Source organism: Triplophysa dalaica, chromosome 1 (assembly GCF_015846415.1).
Source record: "Triplophysa dalaica isolate WHDGS20190420 chromosome 1, ASM1584641v1, whole genome shotgun sequence".
NCBI lineage: Eukaryota > Metazoa > Chordata > Actinopteri > Cypriniformes > Nemacheilidae > Triplophysa > Triplophysa dalaica.
In genome coordinates this window covers 3,563,100-3,582,809 of record NC_079542.1, presented here as the reverse complement: position 1 = coordinate 3,582,809, position 19,710 = coordinate 3,563,100, and the positions used below count along the sequence as shown (strand labels likewise).

General features: G+C 40.2%; 1 protein-coding gene across 1 annotated transcript in view; it reads right to left on the bottom strand.

The window, feature by feature from the left end:
- ankrd11 (ankyrin repeat domain 11) overlaps positions 1–19,710 on the bottom strand; it is a 95,525-nt gene that overhangs the window by 49,520 nt on the left and 26,295 nt on the right. Inside the window, exon 2 of the mRNA XM_056752901.1 lies at positions 14,490–14,571. The gene's annotated coding sequence lies outside the window, so the exon portion shown is untranslated. The remainder of the gene's footprint in view (positions 1–14,489; positions 14,572–19,710) is intronic.

The window sequence follows — 19,710 nt, the reverse complement described above, 5'->3', positions numbered from 1 at the left end:
AAAGCAAAGCTCTTGCAAATATCACATTAGCACCCACACAGCAATGTTTCTGTCCTTTTTGAAACCACTATTCTAAAATAAAATAAAGCTACTTGGAGATTTGAGCCAATAAAATTGTGCATTGTAGGCCTGTCCAGAGTGAAATGCAACAAATACAACCTAGCAACCGACAAAACGTTGTTTTATGGTCACGGCTGGTTAGAACAAAAACAAGATTAATGTCTGGCCACTTCATCATGCCTCACATCATTGGGACACCGTATTAGTCTTGTTGTGCTAGATAAACAGCAGAAAATTACAACAAAATATCTATATGCTATGCTTTAATTTTGTAATATTATAATATATACAATATAGATAAAGCATTATCCGTGATATAGGACTATTATTCTATCTGATTGTTTGGGCTGGATTGTGCATGTTCTCGTCCTTTCTGTCTTAAGAGCACAAGGCCCGTCACTGACTGTACAAAGAGATCTAATGGGATACCAACATCCGCTGAGATCCGCACACCGAGGAAGTCTCGGTTAACACAGAAACCATAAGAAAACACAGCAGCACCTGGCAAAAACTGGGGCCATGCAAAGCTAGAAAATGAGATTGGCATGTTTCACAACTGAGCCCTTTAAGATACGACAAAACATTAAGAGGAGGAGCTTGTTTGATGATGGAATCGTGAGTGAAAGATAACTGTTGCATTACGATTGCATCCTTTCATAGAAATAATGATCATATCAAAAAATGAAATATAATTCTTGTTGGTTACAAAACCGACATTAAACGGGCCATTCTCACAAAACAACTGAAACATCATGGCAGTAAAGATTTAGGTTATAACTAGTATACACCAGTAACACCAAAAATACCATAATGAACATAATTGTGTTCGCTATTTAACATAGGAATGAATTATTTGTGTATTTTTATACTTTTTTTAATACTTTTAACACTCATTACTTTAATGTGTCCCAATTTGTCCAAGATAATTTATATGCTGTCATTTAAACAATTTAAAATATTCAAAAAAAAACATCAAATGTTCTACTAGAAGATAATCTTTGACATAATGTTTATGTACTCCACTGTTTATGTATAAAAAAATGGAAATAGTGAAACATGTTAAGGAGGGTGAGAATATCTGTGACTGTTTACACATACACACACACACAAACCTTTTTAAATGACTAACAGGTTAACAGATTACTTCACATTTATCTAATTAAAAAATATTCTCGTCACATTGTGTAAATGACTTTTTTCAAGTTCATAACTAATACAGGTCGTTTTCTCCATTTCAAAAAATGTTTGATGTATAATTTTGTCTAATTATGTCATTAATCTCTTATTTTGTATGATTAATAAAAGCTTGTTTAGGCATCACAGCTTCTGCTTTTCTAAAACAGCTGTGGGATTGCCAGTTTTAAATAGTTACAGTAATGAAAATTGTAAGGCCTTTTACGATAAATGTTAAAGTTTTGAAATGATTGTTCTTAAAGATTTCGTACCTTGTTTTTAACGAATAAAAGGGAAATTTGTTGATATGAATGTTTTTAAGAAAACATTCTTAAAAAAAGACTTTTTGGAGAATCACCTGCCTAAAAAATGGTGATCTAAAAAAGAAATAAACAGGTATTTAACCTATTTTAAAACCTTAATGCCGCATGTGAGTGGTGTCAATAGGACCGATCCTATTCTGTGGACTTGGATTACAAAATCGGACTGAAATCTCCAAGAAGATCCCCTAACTCTATATACTCTTACCACACTCTCCCCCACATGATACATCCACACTCTCTCTCTCATCGTGTCCTCTTATGCTAATGATATTATTGATCTTCTACCCGTTCAAATCATATCCAGCCTGCATAATATTCAAGCCTCGTGTCTCAATTCCCCTTGCGGCTCCACTAGAACAGCAGGCTGCATTTTAAACCCAACACGTATGACACGCTCATGGAAGATGATCGGATGGATGAGTTCCGAGGTCTGGTGTGGTTTTAGAGGACAGCAAAAGAGACGGGTTGTCGGTGCGGGTCGGCTCTCTCAATATGCAGCACGCATTCCCTACGGAGTGGAAATATTCATGATGCAAGCTCATGTCTTTCAATCGACAGGCCCTTTCAGCCTGATCAGCAGTGTGGTTCTGAGAGCACAGGCAGCGCTGGCACAGGAATAGACGACCAGATTAGACTGGCATTTCACTTTAGCTGATATAGTCATAAGAGAAGTGAGTGGATGACAGGGGAATGGAGAGAGGGACGAACATCAGCTTCGGGGAAGGAGGTACAAGGAGAATATACAATGAGGGATAAGAGAAAATGGATGGAGAAGACGGTGAGGGTGAAAGAGGGAGTAATCGTGGAGGGAGAGATGTTACAGTATGAAGCGCATCTTTGCCTTCTCAGCACTTTCACAGCACACACTCATTTAACAGTCCTAATGGCATTGATATTTATGATTAACTCTGAGACGGTGAAGGTCTAACACTGTGTCCCAAACAGGCTAGTGATTATTTAAAACATGGAAACCTCTGCTGTGATACGTATTAGGGTTTCTTTTGCAATGAATCAGTTGACTGCACATTATCCCTTACATATAGTGCAAAGAAAGTGTGATTATTCTTCAAGGTAAAAGAACATATAGCCGCTAAAACCTCTGTTACATCCGGTGCACGTAGCCTCCATAAGGAACAATGGCGTTTTTCACTAGGCCTCATTATGCACGTAGGACTATGGTCAATGAGAAAAGTCAAATGATCCAAACACTATGTTATACATCGACAACTAAAAAGGAGAAGCGTTTCAGGCTATCCGTTTCAAGCTACCAACATGAAAGAAGCTAAATAAACATTTGCAATTACTCTTGTTCACAAAGGCACATAACAATGCTCAGTCGTAGTGCTATCGATTCACTGAAATTTGAACGTTTACTTCACTAAACGCATCGTCATCGCTTGGTAAAAATGACCTCAGCGGAAGTGCGTCAACGCCCCGTGTTCATAGAGGGTGCATACAGCTAATACTACTGAAGTAAAAACAGATGGCTCGGTCAGGCTCTCGCCATCCAGCAGTTGAAATGCTTGAAAGATTTCTGCCAAATTCAAATAATATCAGAATTGTTCATGATTACGAGTTTTAAAATGTATGAAGGACAAATTGGATAGTTGGAAATTGTTTAACACGAATGACTCTGACTTGACCAATTGCTCTTATTGTTGGCAATGTTAAATCGCATAACTGGGTATTATATTATTTGAAAGAGAATATAGATGTTACTTCACAAAGTGACAGCATATTTTGCGGTCATCCACATAGCCTCATAGATCACAGCAACAAATAATTTTATCTTTTGCATTAGTGTGTCAGTAAGAAATATCAATCAAGATCTCTGTGTGAAACATACGGTTAAATGTACAAATCTCTGCTCGTATAAAACTCTCACTTGATTATTATTTAATATCACATAATGCACGTAGATCTATATTGATTTTCCACTGACACACGCAAGATTTAAACACAGTACACATTTTTCCACAGTAGAATGAGAAAACTGTCATCTCATAATTATGGTAATTCAGAAACAAAGTGAATGCATCAGTATTATGCGAATCAACAGCTGCGGCCAGGTACGATCCTATCCTCATCTCCATGGCACATGCGGTGAGAGTACATGGACATGCTGACATGGCAGCAGTGTCACATTAATCATGGCTTTAGCGCATGGGCTCTAACCTCATGCTTGCTATTCCATTCGACTGCCTTTATTAAAGCCCTTTCTGCTTCTACATCCCGCTCAAAGCCGTATTCAAAGTGGTCCAAGTGAGACAGGAAAAGAATTGAGAAAGAGGAAAAATAATGGGAGAGTGGGGGTAAGAGAGGAAACCCAGTAATAAATCAGGCTGATGCAATCTAATGGAACATTATATTAGGACGGGCTCAGTGCTCAGTAAATAATGGAGTTCTTACAGTCAGAAGAGATAATGCACCCACCCTGGGGACAGAGAGAGAGAGACGGTAAAATACAGACAGATAGAAACACCATTAGGGCTGATCAGTGGATACTCTATAGTATTGGAGAATGGTTCAGCTATGTCACTTCGGCCACATGGGCAGGACAGACAGAGTATCCCAAACGTCAATATCTAACCAACACAAGAGTTTAAGAGTTCAGAGTCAGGGTTCCGGCACCAAGAAATCGTCTATGACACACAGAGTGCTGGTAAAAATGCAATAACACCACACCAACTGTTAGAATCATTTTGGGAGGTTTTTTTACCACCACACATATTTGGGATTAGAGGTTTAAACAAACTGTGGAAGAAAATGAAACGTGAAATTAGTCAACCGCTTAAAGAAGTTGTGTTAGAAAATAAAATAGACAAACCCACAAACCCATTGATGGAGGGACCTGAGCCATTTCTAAAGACCAGACCATAACATGCTCGAGGGGTGGGATCATTTTATTCAGGTCAGCAACCAACTAGTTAAGACCCAGAAAACCTTAGCAACAACAAAGCCAACTGTCTAGCAAAGCACTGTGACAGTGGCATGTAAAACAACACTCAAGATTTTCTTCAAAAAAAGCGTTTGAAAACGGTTTAAAGCAAATCGTTTTTCCAAATACTGTTCACAACAACAGGGTGAACATTTTTCGACTGAGTCCACCACGAATGTAGACATTCACAGACGTGTTTGAACAAAAAGTTAAAATAAAAACTCCATAAAGCGATGCAATGATTAAAGCACATGTACATACCAAGGAAGCCAAGACTCCCTACCTCCCTCTCTTATATGCTTAAGGAAATATAATGATCGTCATGCCATTTCAGTACAGAAACAGGCTATAAGCGCTGTGACTCACTCATACAGGGCCTCTGAATGTGTCGCTCTCCGAACCCTGATCGCTGAGAAACGACGAGAAATGACAGAAACAACAAATCCCTTTAATCTGGAAAGATGAAGGGAAAACGGAAACACGAGACACTTTGCCATTTCAAGATCCATTTCAGGAGGCACAGAAATTCTTTTCTCAACTATCTTAGTGTCAAACAACATTTGATGATGATGTTTTGTCCGAAAGAACTTGCGTTTACTGTTGATGAAAGGCACACACCCACTCTATCTGAGGTGAAGAGACGCCGAGAATCCAGACGAGCTAGCACGACTGCACAAGTCTGAGGAAGAATATTGAGGTCAACGCTGATGCATTTATAATTACATTGCTTACACTTTAATAATACTTGGGAAAAAGACTTTGTTAATATATATTAGCCAGCTGAAGGAAGTTAGTGTTATGTAATAATCCAATACTGTTTGAACTGTTAGTTATTCCAAAGAAACTTGTTTAAAATGTATATATTTTATTCTAATGTCATAGTAACTTTACAGATAAAGTTTAATTGGTATTAGATCTCTTATGATATCTTAAATCCTATGGACGCATCCATTAAAGCACATCATATTCTAAGATAAACAGTACCCGGGCAAATTCATTTAGTTGGATTTTCTAAGTGCACTCGGCACTAAATCCAAGTCAAACAAGAGCTGATGACAAGGGTAGCAAACCATTTCCAAGTCTGACACTGTAGGGGTCTGGCAAACTCTGCTGAAGGGTGGAAGACAACTTAATCTGCCAAGTAAACCTCACACAAAAAAGCTTTCAATCTTAGTCTTGTCCAGCCAGTTTTACCAGTCACTGACCCTGCTGGAACACTCACTTTATTGTCGCTACAGTTTGTCAGGATAAATACAGCAATACAAATCTCGATTTGGTTTGTTATATTTCGGTTCACGTGCCAGGAGTGTCTTGCCAATAGTAGCTGAATTACGACAATTCAGAGGAAAAAAACTTTTGGCAAATCTTCACCTGTGGTAAAAGTTTTATAAAGACATTAGACAACCATGCATTACGTTGCAACTTCAGAAAACTGTCACCAGTGACCTTGCCACTTTGTAAGGAGCATTTGGCACTTGGCTAGTGTTAATTTTGGGCTCTGGCTGCAACTGTTCATTCAGGCATGGCGGGTGTAATCTGAGGCCGGGTAGCAGCCGTTCCTCCCACATCTGGACCTGAATAGACCGTTGACAGTTTCGCCCTCTGTCCACGGAACAATAAAGCAGGATTTATGAAGGGTGTAAAGCTCCTCTGTCCGTCATTGAGAAGTCAGGGGACCCTGTTAGGGGTCAGGGAAAAGGCCACTTGTGTCCTGAAAGGTTGCCAGAGTGAAATTACAACTAGAGCAGCACAATGGCGATACGGAGTGAACTGCCTGTGCGCTCCCAGCAGAGCAGGAGGGGCGGAGGGGTGAGCGACGTGACATTGGTCAACCCCTGGATCTCCTTTCAGGACAAAGGTCAGGCTGCTGGGCCTATAATACACAGAGCTCCCTTTCACAGCCAGCAGAACACAAAAAGAAAACGCTGAAAAGAACCTAGACCATTTTCCTTCATGACACCAATCTAATTTACTTCTTTTCCAGGCTCTCCTCGTTTAGAGATGTGATCGGGGAACAGGGGCGGCCCGTAGGACGAGGGCAAAACTGCTCTGCATTGAGCCAAAACTTTATTTCTTTTATTGTCACTTTCTCACCTCTGAAAAGACTTCCCACTGTTAATCTTCCGAACTTCCGTTGGGTCAAATTTGAGATTTAGGATATTAAAGACATGAATTACATTATAACAGCTAATAAAATTGATGTTATTCAAGGCTCACTTGTAAATACGATGCACAACAAAATCTATGTTAGCAAATTGCACAGCATCCACAAAGACCAACACATAACCTTACAACTAGTTAGGGTAACAAATCAAGAAAAATCTTCTAATAGAAAAAATAGCTCCTTTCTGAATAATGTTTATTATGAAAGAACCGTTTTATAGAAGCATTTAGGCACTTCGGGATGTGCTATATTAAAAATACAGTCACAGAAGAAGGTCAACTACATGTCGTGACAAACAAAATCTTTTCGTGGTGATAATGTTTGTAATAAAGCACAGCCTGTTATGCCTAAATGCTTTATTGTCTGCATCAAATAAGGATGAGCACATGCATTGCCCTTATAAATCGACAACACAATGGCTGTTGTCTTTGTTAAACTAGTATAACTGTATTCCCTCTAAGCAACACAAAAGGAATCTCAATAATAAGCTAAAAATATACGCTCAACTGATGCATCGGTGAAAGTAAAAGGCATAGACTAAACCAAGAGGAGAGAACAATGAGCTCTAACCTGCCCAACCAGTTCAAACACAAATACCGTCACAAAAGACGGTTTGAAAGAGCAAAGACACACAGCACAAGCTGAGGATATAAATCTTTCCCATATCAATTACCCTGAGCATCTCTCTATCCACCCCCATGGGAGAGCAGGACCCATCTGTAACACGCTCTTAGAAATGACCGGAAGTCAAGGTGGATCCTGGTTATACAGCAACCAAGCAAACGATTGTTTATTTGTCATGAGTAAACCTTTCAAACAGTCCCATTGATATCACAATGCAGTTGACACACAGAAGCATGGGAAACAAGTGAGATAAACTGGAATTTCATATATCGCCGCCCAACCTCTTCATGTGAACAATGTTCAGCCGTTGTCTCTGCCAGTGTAGGTCATCTGACCGAGATGGCTGCCCGCCAACCGATATAACAGGGTGTGGCATGTCTGCACACACAAAAACTAGAGCAAAACAAACCTCTAGTGACCAGCTTTCCTGGGATAGGATGAGGGGGGACAATCAGGGAGGGACCATGCAAACGAGGGGAGCATTTTGGACTTCCTCTTTAAGAGACAACATATGTTTTACGCAGGCCTGAACCCATATCAAGCTTACGTCAGCCACAAAGAGGCTAGAAGGAAGCGAGGAGGTCGAGTAAGATGGTGGACTTAGGCTGGACAGATTGGGCATGCGAGGCGTGGGAAGGGTTAAGACTAAGGAGGCCCCATCTGCCACCTCGTCTGTTGTGCAGGCTGGCTGCTGGCCCCTGCTCGACTCCAACAGTGAGAATGGACGCAAAGTCGGATTGTGACTTCTCTTTCCATCTCTGAGCAGCTGATTACCCACAAAGCCCTGCCCCTTTATTGATGAATGTCTATGGCCCCCATAAACAGGCTACAGTGGAACAGAGTTTATTACAAAACAGCCTATCACAAGCAGTGAATGTTTGGTATGGCATAATAGCCTAACTTTTGCTGTAGTATACTTCAACTATGCACATTTTCTTCAAGAACAGAATGTCTCTAGCAAAACACACACTAACAAAATGCTACAGTTATGCCACCAATCTAAAAAGAAATGGCAGTATTACAGAGAAAAACAGCATTCTTTTGGGGAAAAAAGTGTGTTGTTGTAATTTCTGATGATGAACAACCGAGCCAAAAAGGCAAATAAATGCAACAATTACCATTTCAAACATAAATTCCTCTCCACGCTAACAAGTTCAGGCTCATTTCGTACTGGTTTTGTCCATCCAGCTGGCAGGAATCAAAGCCAGGGAGCCAGGAGGGGGTACAAACACACACAAAGATGGCTGCTGTCACTTTGAGCCCTGTGATATCAGGAACACCTGGTTCCGGAAGAGCTCGAACCATCTCTAGAGTCAAAACATGAGCGAGCGCAGCTCTTTCAGAGACTTGGAAGAGGTTTTAAGCACACGCATGCAAACATGCCCACCTGCTTAAAGAATGCTCCGAGATAAGAGCGGCTTTAAAATGTGCGCCAACAGAACAATACATCTTCTATAAACTAGAAAATGGGCTTGTAAACAGGGCGTGTGCATCAAAGTTATTTTGACTGCTGCAGATAACGTGGCGATAGCAACCATTGACTAACCAACAAAGTTATAAAAAAATGCATACAATATTTGGGCAACAGGAGACACTTGAGGTAACAATCTTCTTCTCTCACTCGGTTTCTTGTTTTCACATTGAATTATCACAGCAAGCAAAGGTCACGCCTCTAATGAGAGAAAAGAATGGAATGCATGCACACCGAGGGGCTGTGAACAAGGACGCTCCTTCCCAGGAGTCCGAGTGGCTTGTGACCAGATGAGGGACACTTGATAGCAGGGTCACTGTGCTCTGTGCTGCCAGGAGTGACTGTGGGCCCAACCCAAGGGTTCGGGTTGCCAGTGGGGTGGGCTTTCATGTTACATGCCCGCTGAACACGGCTCTCTGTCCTTTTACAGGATTTCATATAAGTGGAAAAACGGTCCGGAGACCAAAGCCTGTCTGAAGTAAGGAGAAACACAGAAATTACAGCCTTCATTACAAGTTTGCCTCTTCTCAGCCACCCCCCCAAAAATAGGTGCTTTGCAATTACAGCTCTCAGAGAAGATGCAAGATGTCACTGCCCCGCCATGAAATTAAACTTTTTTTTCAAATAAAATATTACAAGTAGGCTTAAAGTTGGGAAGATTTTGTAACTCTGCCTTCTTGCTTCGGATGAAGGTCATACTTTAAAGGGCCTGGTCTCTACGGCTACGGTCACACAACAACGTAAGAAACAACTATTTGAGAGTTTGGTTATAAAAGAGTTTCCAGAGCATTTCTGAGAGCAAAATGATCAATTCTAACATTCTCAAGTCATCTCTAAAACATATAATGCATGGTAAGACAGACCTAAACCATTTAAAAAACAGCCATAATAAAACAAACACAGACATGTCTAATAAATTGAAAGCAGCAGGGAGTTACCAAAGATGCCCCAAAATCAGCATACACCAAAAATCACATTACCCCAAGAACAGAAACACTTATACTCCATCTACACTAGTCCGTTTTCATTTGAAAACTAAGATTTCGTTTTTAAAATGCTCCTCGTCCACACTAGTGTTTTTAAGCGTTTACCAAACGCTACCCATCCACACTGAAACGTCTGAAAACGCTTACATCCATGTAACTATGTGTTACTTCTGTCAAGCGTTTATTTACGTTCTACCATAGTATGTCCTGACAATGTTTTTTTGAGTAGACGGACAATGAGGTAACTTGGAGATGTTTTTGCAGGTAACACGATACTTAAAAGCTGCAAAAGCGAAACTTAACTCACGTTCCGCTGCCAAAGAATAACTGCGAGTAATTAAATATTCCCTCTCCTGAAACGCAATCTAAAGTATGCATGAACTGATATTAATGCTAGCAAACAGGAGAGCAGCCGAAACAACTGTGTTACATAACGAAAAACCCATCATAGTTTTTAAACCCCTCCGTTTTCCTCATCCAAACTACAACTCGAAAACGGCATTTTCAAATTGATCCACTTTCGAGTACGTTTTTGTTGACAAAACTAGCATCTCAGTGTGGACGAAAGGCCAAAAAGGAGAGAAAATATATATGTCAAATGATTATTCACGACTAATCGTATGGAAAATAAAAGTGTTTGTTTACATGTACACATACGCTGTATAATTGTATAAATACGCTCACATGTACATGTTTAGGAAATATTACAAGCATACAAATGTTTTAATATATAATGTATATAAATAATTAATAGGCTATATAAATATATAGTGTTTCTTTCAATTATACATGCGTGTGTGTATTCATATATACATAATAAATACACGGTCCACAAATTATGTAAACAAAAAGTTTTTGCGTAAGATTAGTCGCTAATAATTTGAAAGTTTTACTTCCTTATAAAGACTTTATTACGACAGCTCAGCAATCAACCTAGCAAGCACAAACATGGCTGTCGATTCCAAACACTGACTGTGTGAACGCAGCCCGAGATCGTGAAGGGTTCTATAATGTCAGCAACATTAACGCGGCGCAGTCATCATGATTCAGCCAGTGAGAGAGGCAGGGGGTGTAGAGAGGGAAAGAGCCGAGGGGAAAACCAAAACGTCACTGAGGAATGAAAAGGAGGGGGCAGAGAGAGCAGGAGAGGAAGGGGGAGGTTAGGCAGCTGCATACACGCAAGCTCAGATTTATGCTCAGCACATGCTTCATTCCTCCGTTTTTTAAAAACATCTCTAAAAGGTGCCTTTAAATTCATTTGCTTCACAGAAACGGTGCCACTGCCAAACACGACATCTTTGTGCCCCATCTACCAGCGTCGCATTTCAAGACAACCTTAATCCACAATATAGTGACATTTCAGACACAGGGAACTTTAATAACATTGTTTAGAGCACACATGAGCTCAGCTGCTATGACAAATGGTGGAAGGGAACGGTTCATTTATCTACTCTGTGTGAAGGCGACAAGCATGCGGCCCTGAAGCTGCTGCTCTACGGTCAGCATTGTGCAGCCCCAGCAGTTGACATTTCATACACTTCCTATATCAGCCAAAGGAAAGGGACTTCCTTCATTGTACTGTCACAGTAAAGATAAAACACATTACATTTACAAAGAATCCAATTACCGCTCGCAGATTGAGTTGAAAGGGCGTCTATGGAAAACAATGCAACATCTCTGCGACACTCTGCGTTCTTTATTCGCCGTGCCGAAGCCCATACAGCTGAACCAGCATGTTAAAACCATGACTGCCCTGAGGCACTGTGGGAAGGCTTTTTGACTCAAGATTAGTACATGAAACTCTAATTTGTTCCGTAGGGTTTAATAGTTCACTGGGCCTGTTGTCAGTTAAGTGGCCTTAGCATTTATTTGATACCATGTAACACCATAGAGCACAATCACGACTGAAGGACGAGGCTTACGACAGCTCAGCTCAACCTGTGGGAAATCACCCAAAAGTCACTTTCACAGGCCAGCCCTACAAAGCAAAAGAAAAACAAGGCACAGCTGCAGTAAGTCAGTGAACAAACCAAACGGAGCGTTAACCAGCAGTTAACATGAAAGGACATCAAGAGGCTGGAGGCTTCAAGTTCTTCGAGGCTGACAAGTTCTGCACCGTGCATTCTATATTTAGTTTGCGGCTGAAAACACAGGCTGAGCAACTTTTTTGGCATACCGAATCACACCCTTCACTGTCCTAACACAGCACCCAGACACTTTTCTCCCACTAACCTCCCTAACATAGTTTGTTATTTCTCCTCATGTGAGAAACACTGGTTTTCCAACAGTGCATGACACAAGCACTACAGTCTTGGCAGCACATCTCTCTGGACGGGAGCAGAATATCTCTTCGAATACTAAACAGACGCGTACGTTCCTGTGTCAAAAAGAAGAAAAGTAATGTGGCAATGATGTTTTAGAGGTGCCCTTCTTCGCTCAGAAGTGCTACGTGCAAACTAGAGGAAGGAGGCCCCGCCTGCAACAGATTTCTAGAGCTTCCTCTGAACCGGTGCTTTACAGTGTGTCAGGTCTAAACACAAAATATATTATAGGGGTGAGGTTAAAAGGGAAGAAAGTTAAATGAGTGGTATTGCTGAACCAAATGGGCATCTACAGCAATGAATGGTGTCTTGACATCATGCAATATTCTCTTTCTCTCCCAAATAACAGTGTTGAAAAAAGTATGCTATTTTTGCCTAAATCATACACTGCTACTGAGTGATGACTCATCCATGAATGCCGGCATATTTAACAGAGGTAATGCGTTTTAAAAATAAAATTTGTTACTTAAAAGATATGTTTGAAATGCAGAAACTGGCGAGCATGCAAAAGCAACCAGTGCCCTACAAATGGGTGGTGAAAATGCAATTGTACACCACATTAATATTCCATTTTTACATAAAACGACATCCTCCAAGTATCTTGTTCCCATCACTAGCAAACTTCTAGTCCACAGAAGAATGTGAACTCCAATGACTCTGAATTCGTCGAAAAAGCATCACATCTGTTTCAAGTCCTCCCAACACTGCACTTAAGCAACAAAACGTCTGCTTTCTGCTCAGCGTCATCTCACATTACAATTAGAATGGCTGAGCCCAAGCCTGAAATGGCCGGGAAAATGCTAAAAACACAGAACAAGCCCCATCAACTTGGACTGCTTGTTGAACGTAATTTAAAAGAATGACCCTATCAATCCCAAATTGTCTATCACAGGAAGTAACAGATCTCCGGTCGCCCCTCATCTCTACGCTCACGATACGAGCGAGATGCCATTGTGTAAGGTAATGATGCAAGATTTCTGCTCGCTCACCACAGAACCGGGCCTGTTCGGAGCACACAGAGTCTTTCAGTGGCAGATTACCATTTGGGCCGCCAGGAGGGGAAAAAGGGGGGAGAGAGTTGGAAACAAAGCCTCTATAGTTGTCTCAAGCCTGGCTATGAGAGTTATGTAATTTGACTGGCAAGGCAGCTTCTCCCCCATTGGAGAGCTGCAGACTAATCCCGCTCTGGGACGAAGCTATCCTGGAAAAAGCAGAGGCACAGAAAAACACGCTTGTAATGAGCTGAGGCATGGCAGAGGGGCTCCTTTCATCTGCAGCCATGCCAAACGCCGCCCCTTTTCGCAGCCGGCAGATAATGCTGCAAATATCATCAGATCTGTGGTAGGTGGTGCACAGGCTTTCAAGGAGAAATGGAGGAAGAGCTGGCTCTCGCGAGCGCCTCTGCTAACCATCAGCGCAGCGGTTGGATTTAGAGCGGTTAAAAATAAGATGTGATTCTGATTTACTCTTCTGGGTGCCTGGAAACCATGTGACTGGCATCACATGAGGAGGAGTGGAGGGGACAAAAAACACACACAGCACTGCCCGCATAATGAGCTTTGTGATCAGTCTCCTTGGTTTCCACTGACGGTAAGCAGATATGGTCTGATTTCAGAGGTAAACATCAGATCTCCGAGCTAGAGGGGTCTAAGGGGACGAGACCGTTAGGGAGAAATGACCAGGGTTCGGGGGGCTAAAAAAGTAGCATAACTGCTGTTAAATATCTATACGAAATTTAGTTATTGTAAATTTGATTGAAATGGATAACGGTACACTGGCAGTTTGCTAGGTACGACACAGGGAGTGTGTTCCTAAACTAAAGAAAGCTATTTGACAAAGGTGTAGACTGCTGCAGCTTACTGATGAGTGGGAAAGACGGACAAGCTGCGTGCTAGAACGGGACTTTGGATTAGACACCGTAAGCTCAGTGAAAGCGTTGACCCATTTTTAAAACATCCTCTTCACAAACACATAAATATATATATACAAACACACACAGAGGCAAAATCCACACTCAAAAACAAAAAGCCCTTAACAAAGAAGGCAGCAGGCAGGGCCCGGGCATGCAGTAAGCCCTGTTCTTAATGCACACATTCCAGAGCTAAGCGCTTAGCCATCCACCTGCCTGTTGGTACTAGCAGGGCGCCGACAAACTCAACGGCATCACATTCACATAAAAGCCACATGTTCTAACATATATAGGCAATTTAACCAACGAGAGAAGCGTGATCTCAACATGTCCAATTACAATTCTCACACTGACTATTAACAAACAACCAAACCTAATTCCAACGAACTGCATCGTGAACTAGTCCTCTCTTACATTTCCCAGTGTTACATAAGCCTAACGTTGCAATGTACAAAAAAGGGGAAGCATAAGGCAACAGTCATTCTTCAAGCACAAACAAAAAAGGTAGTCAGGGTTTTACCGATTCCATGGCCGTCTTCAGATAGGAAAGATTAAAATCCAGCTAAAAATGCTGAAGATGAGGTTGTAAAGTCCGAGGAATCCTGAAAAAAGAAAGGAGAGACAAAAATTAGTTTTATAAATGCTGACATTTCACACATCTAACATTGCAGGTATATATTACTGTACTTCTTGTTGTTCAAACACAAAGGGGGTAATTCACCAAAATATCTGGGTCAGTTACAGTTCTGCACTTTGGGGGCAGAGGTTTATCAGAGTTTCAGATACAGTTGTAGAGCTTTCTCAAGGCTTTTATCTAAAAAACGACAGACATATTCTTTTCACACCATCCTACTTGTTTCTTTGGCAACGGTTTCTTGAAAACAGATGCATTAACAAAGAAACTCTTGAAATTAAATATCAAATGTTTTTTTACGCTAAAATCTTTAAATATTGTCTGCAACGAGCCTTGGACTGTTTGAGTGTCCACTGTCCTGCACCTAGATTTCCATTTTAGCATGGCTTGTCAAGTTAGATTAATCAAAGCTTTAACAGTTATATAAAAACACATTGTCTTTTCAAAATATACCCATGATCTCAAAATGGCCAAATATCAGCCTATGCACTGGTATCAGTGTCTATTGGTGGCCACGTTAAGGGCCGTCCTCACACAGATGGGATAGTCTGGAAGGATAAAAAACCCAGAGGATTCACCTAGCAGGAATATGCCAGATTGGATTAATCCAGAGTGGAGAGAACTCCTCCTCAATGGCCCTGCAAAATGAATCTGTAATCTTACCAAGAAAATCCTCTAAATACACAGAACAAGAACAGCTCGGCCTCCAGCTCACAAACGCAGATCAGCTAGACATTGCCCGAAATACATCTCTATTTAAGAATATCTTGAAAATATTGAATAACATGAAAGTGGACAGGAATTAAGACAAAACATAATGGCTCTTAAATGTTTGACAAAACCAGTTTGAGATAAAATGGAAAAGTATTCGGTATCAAAAGCTTCCCAGACCAGTTTGCCGTCCTCATTAGCTGGATGTGGAGAGGGAGTCTCTCTCTCTTTTTCTATCTATCTCTCCAGCTATACTCAGAGTCATGCTCGGCTGACCTTAAAAGGAAACTCTGGGCCTGAGGACGGCTAAAGCTCTTTAAATCACCAGTCAAAGGGCTGTTTATTTGTGCAGTCTGAAGAAGATGCTTTCACAATTCTTTGCTAGCAAAGGAAAGAAACGCTACTGCAGAGGATGGGCCTGCCGAGCTCACCACATCCTGACCGGCAAACGACGAACATTACCACACAACAGGCAAAACAAGCAGACCCTGCTCGAATCAACTGGTTTAACATCTGAGAGCACTAAGAGCACAGAGAAACAAAGCCAAGCATGCAGACAGTAAACAGAGAAAACAACTAATCAAAGGTTCTAGAGTGGGCAGTCTATAATTAGTCAGCATCACAATCCTTAAAAAAAAAAAACGCCAGTTTGTGCAAAATACCAAGACATCAAACTGCAAGACTTGCTATAACTCAAACAGAAAGCAAACCTTAAGCAGTGTAAAGACCATGTTTAAAACGGGACTAATTCACTTCAAATTTAAAATCAAAACAATGTGGTGAAGGGTAATAGCCCAATATAAAGTTCATATAGCAACGTTCCTTTGCTGTCGATCATGCAACCTGGATATGGAAGGGAATGTCTTGAGACAAACTATTGTTTGGGATGTTCTTCAGATCCAGATACGAAATATTTGTAAACACAGGCGTTCACGGGGTATTTTGTATATATTATTTAAACTCAACATTGACTCAATAGAAAGAGAACCTAACTCTGCTGCCATTAAATAACTGTGAATCCATTTATACCTGTGGCCGGTTGCATAAACTGCTTAGACTAGTCTTAAAGGTTAGTCTTCTAATTTTTTTCTTCAAGACTGGGCAGAGTTTAATTCAGTTACAAAAAAAGGTAGATTGGGGAATTGATTGACGATTGACGTGCTCCCTGAACAGTGTTGATTGCTCTCTACTCTCTGCACGCAGGAAATCGGCTGAAGTTTACTTTAGAACACGAATTTGCACAACAGGACTGCCTGCAGCGGCTTTACACGGACAAAACCTACTACGGAAGTTTAGAGGGTTATTTAACCGTAATCTTGAGATTTGCGTATTCTCGCTTAGTGCCCTTTGGAGGGAACATATACGCCCTTTTTGAACTGGAATTTTGGCAGAATATCTAGTGATGTTTGCTTTGCAGTGCTCTTAAGGCGTATAGAACAAACCTCCGAAGCGGCAGGAGAAGCATACAAAATATAAAGAGCGGGGGGGGGGGGGGGGCGGTCGCAAGGTCCATGATTAAGAACCGCTGCCTTAGAAGATACATTACTGCTGTGCATCTCAAGACAAAGCAATGGCACTGATATATTTTAAGATATTTCTGAGCAAGTTATATTCAGTTAATGCATGTCACACATTAATTTTAGTCTGGGACTAGCCTTAAACCTCGTCTGTGAAACCAGGCCTAGATGTTAAGACGCAGTCTAAACTCAGCGGCTAAATTTATGCAACTGGCCACTGGTACTAACATACAATTCAGGCAATTCCTTTCAAAAGTACACAAGTTTAAGCATAAAGATTTAATGTTCTGATTTAAACATCACATTTGAATTTAAATGAAAAAAATCACTGACACAATGATGAATATTAACAAAATCAGAGACATTGGAAATCTGAGTGGTACAGAAGACTTATGAGATGCGTCTCAAAGACCATTTGTGAATGCAACACTTGATACAGATCTTATGACAACATGAATAGGTCCTGAATTTTTCAAACGACCAATGTTCTCAACTAAACCAACAGTCATACATCAGACAAGAAATTCAATATGGCGTCTCCTTAGACTGAGGATACGTCTCATGTAAACAAACCATAGAAAAAAGCAGATAGCAAGTCACTAATATCAAGCAAGTTTACCTTTAAAAGCTTAACAAACATCTCATATCATGGCATAATCAATAAAATTATCATGTAACATATTCCCCAAATTCTTATCATTATTCTCAGTACAGTTATTACCCTCTTAGTGTATAACTTTTTTAATCTGCATAATTAGAATACCGCTGAAAACAAATACTACAATATTATATATATTTATATATATAATATATACATATATACCCTGCCCTATGCCACAAAGTGCCTCTCTCGTCAGAAAACATTGCCTCTCTTTTCTCACCACATGTCCAAGGCCATGATCATGATCGATATACATAACAAAAAGCAGAACGAACACAATCATGGGAAACCCGTGGATAGGAGAAATAACGCAAAAATGTGGGCTCTCGATTATTTTAATAATCGAGTATTCTACCAATTATTCCATCGATTAATCGAGTATTCGGATAAGTACTTTTTCTCTATTAAAGAGCAATACATTTTGTTTCCTTTTTAGAAAATATAAATAAGAAACATTAATAAAAATAGAAAGATAATTTCAATTTATATATATTGTACCCCTTATAGCATATTCTGTTAGATTGATTGTTTTAAATGAATCTAGCCAAATATTAAGGATTGGCAGTACCGCAATTGTAAAAATGAACCAAATGTAAACCAATATATTGCTTAAATGGAAAAACATCAAAAAACCCAAATAAGCTCTTAAGTTTTGATCTTGACAAATAAAGAAGCATTAGCATGTTCATGAGATTCACTCAAACATAGATTGCGGGAAAACGCTTTAATATGTTAGACTATCCGGTGGCAGTTTCATGAAAATAGCTGCCAAAGGGCTCCAAAGCACCCATCTGACCAGATAACAAACATATGGAAACATGTCTACCAACACACTCTCGACAGCAATCTAACCCTCAATCACTAAAACAATTCCCACATGCCATAGGGTCAGTGACCCAATAAAAAAACGCTTTTTCTGCGCTCAAAGCCAAAATGCGTTTTAGACGTGCTCTAGAGATGAATGACCTCTGAGAACAAGATGAAACTTGTCGCCACATCACGTTACATTTAAAGCACTTCCACGGCAAGTATGTTTGTAGCAAACGCACATTGGAGCTCGATTAGGACAAGACTGTTGCTTTTGTGCCAGCGCATGAACAGCTGCATGGGTTGGCAGTGGGAGATAACATTTATTGGTCTAGGCTGTTGTTATGTGTCAAGGCTATGGCTTTTGTAAGCACACATAACTATATTGGGCCATGGGCATTGCAGGATTATAGAAGAGACACATGCTTTAATACAAGCCTGAGGGCACAACCATCCTTTATATCACCTCACTTCTGATAGCGGCCCACTCTCTGCTGTTCCCCAGGGGGTTGGGTTACAGGAAGCGCCACCATTTCCACAACTCAGTCTGCTCCATTTATATGGGAAACAGCCCGGGAGTGTCCCGCCCTATGCCACAAAGTGCCTCTCTCGTCAGAAAACATTGCCTCTCTTATCTCATCACATGTCCGAGGCCATGATGTGTTCTTGAAATACAAAACAAAAAGCAGAACGAACACAATCGCTGGAAACCTGCAGACAGTAGAAATAACACCAACATGTAGGGCAGTAGATCTTGATTATTTTAATAATCGAGTATTCAACCAATTATTACATCGATTAATCGAGTGTAAATCGAGCTAATAATAAGTACTTTTTCTTTATTAAAGAGCAATACTAAATATACAAGAGAAAATATAAAAGGTCTCTAAAAATTAACAACTAATTTGTTTCCTTTTTAGAAAAAGAAAAAAAATGGCATTCCACTGCCATTTTACATTCAAACTGCAAGATAATACAGATATATAAATAAAAACATGAATAAAAATAGAATAATTAATTTCAAATGTAAACAACTAACTTCGGTTTATGTATGATGCATTTAGTTTACCTAAATTAGTTTTGATCTTCAAAGTTCTTTTTTTTTTACTATTAAATAGTAATATATTTGTCCAAATAAAACTACTGTAGTTAACCAGAATTTTACTTTGGCAGGTCGTCTTATTTTTTTAGTGTGTGTTTGATAGCTTCACTCAACAAAGTAACACTGTAAAATGTTCTGAAATAAATTCTCAGAGGATCTCTGGAGATGAAGTTAATGTGTTGATGTCCTTATACAGCGCAGACGCATTAACGAGAATCATGCGTGTAGCACCTTAAACTGTGCAGTTCATTCACTCAGTCACGCAATTCAGCCAGATGGCATGTGTAAATAACAGGATTATGTAGTTTC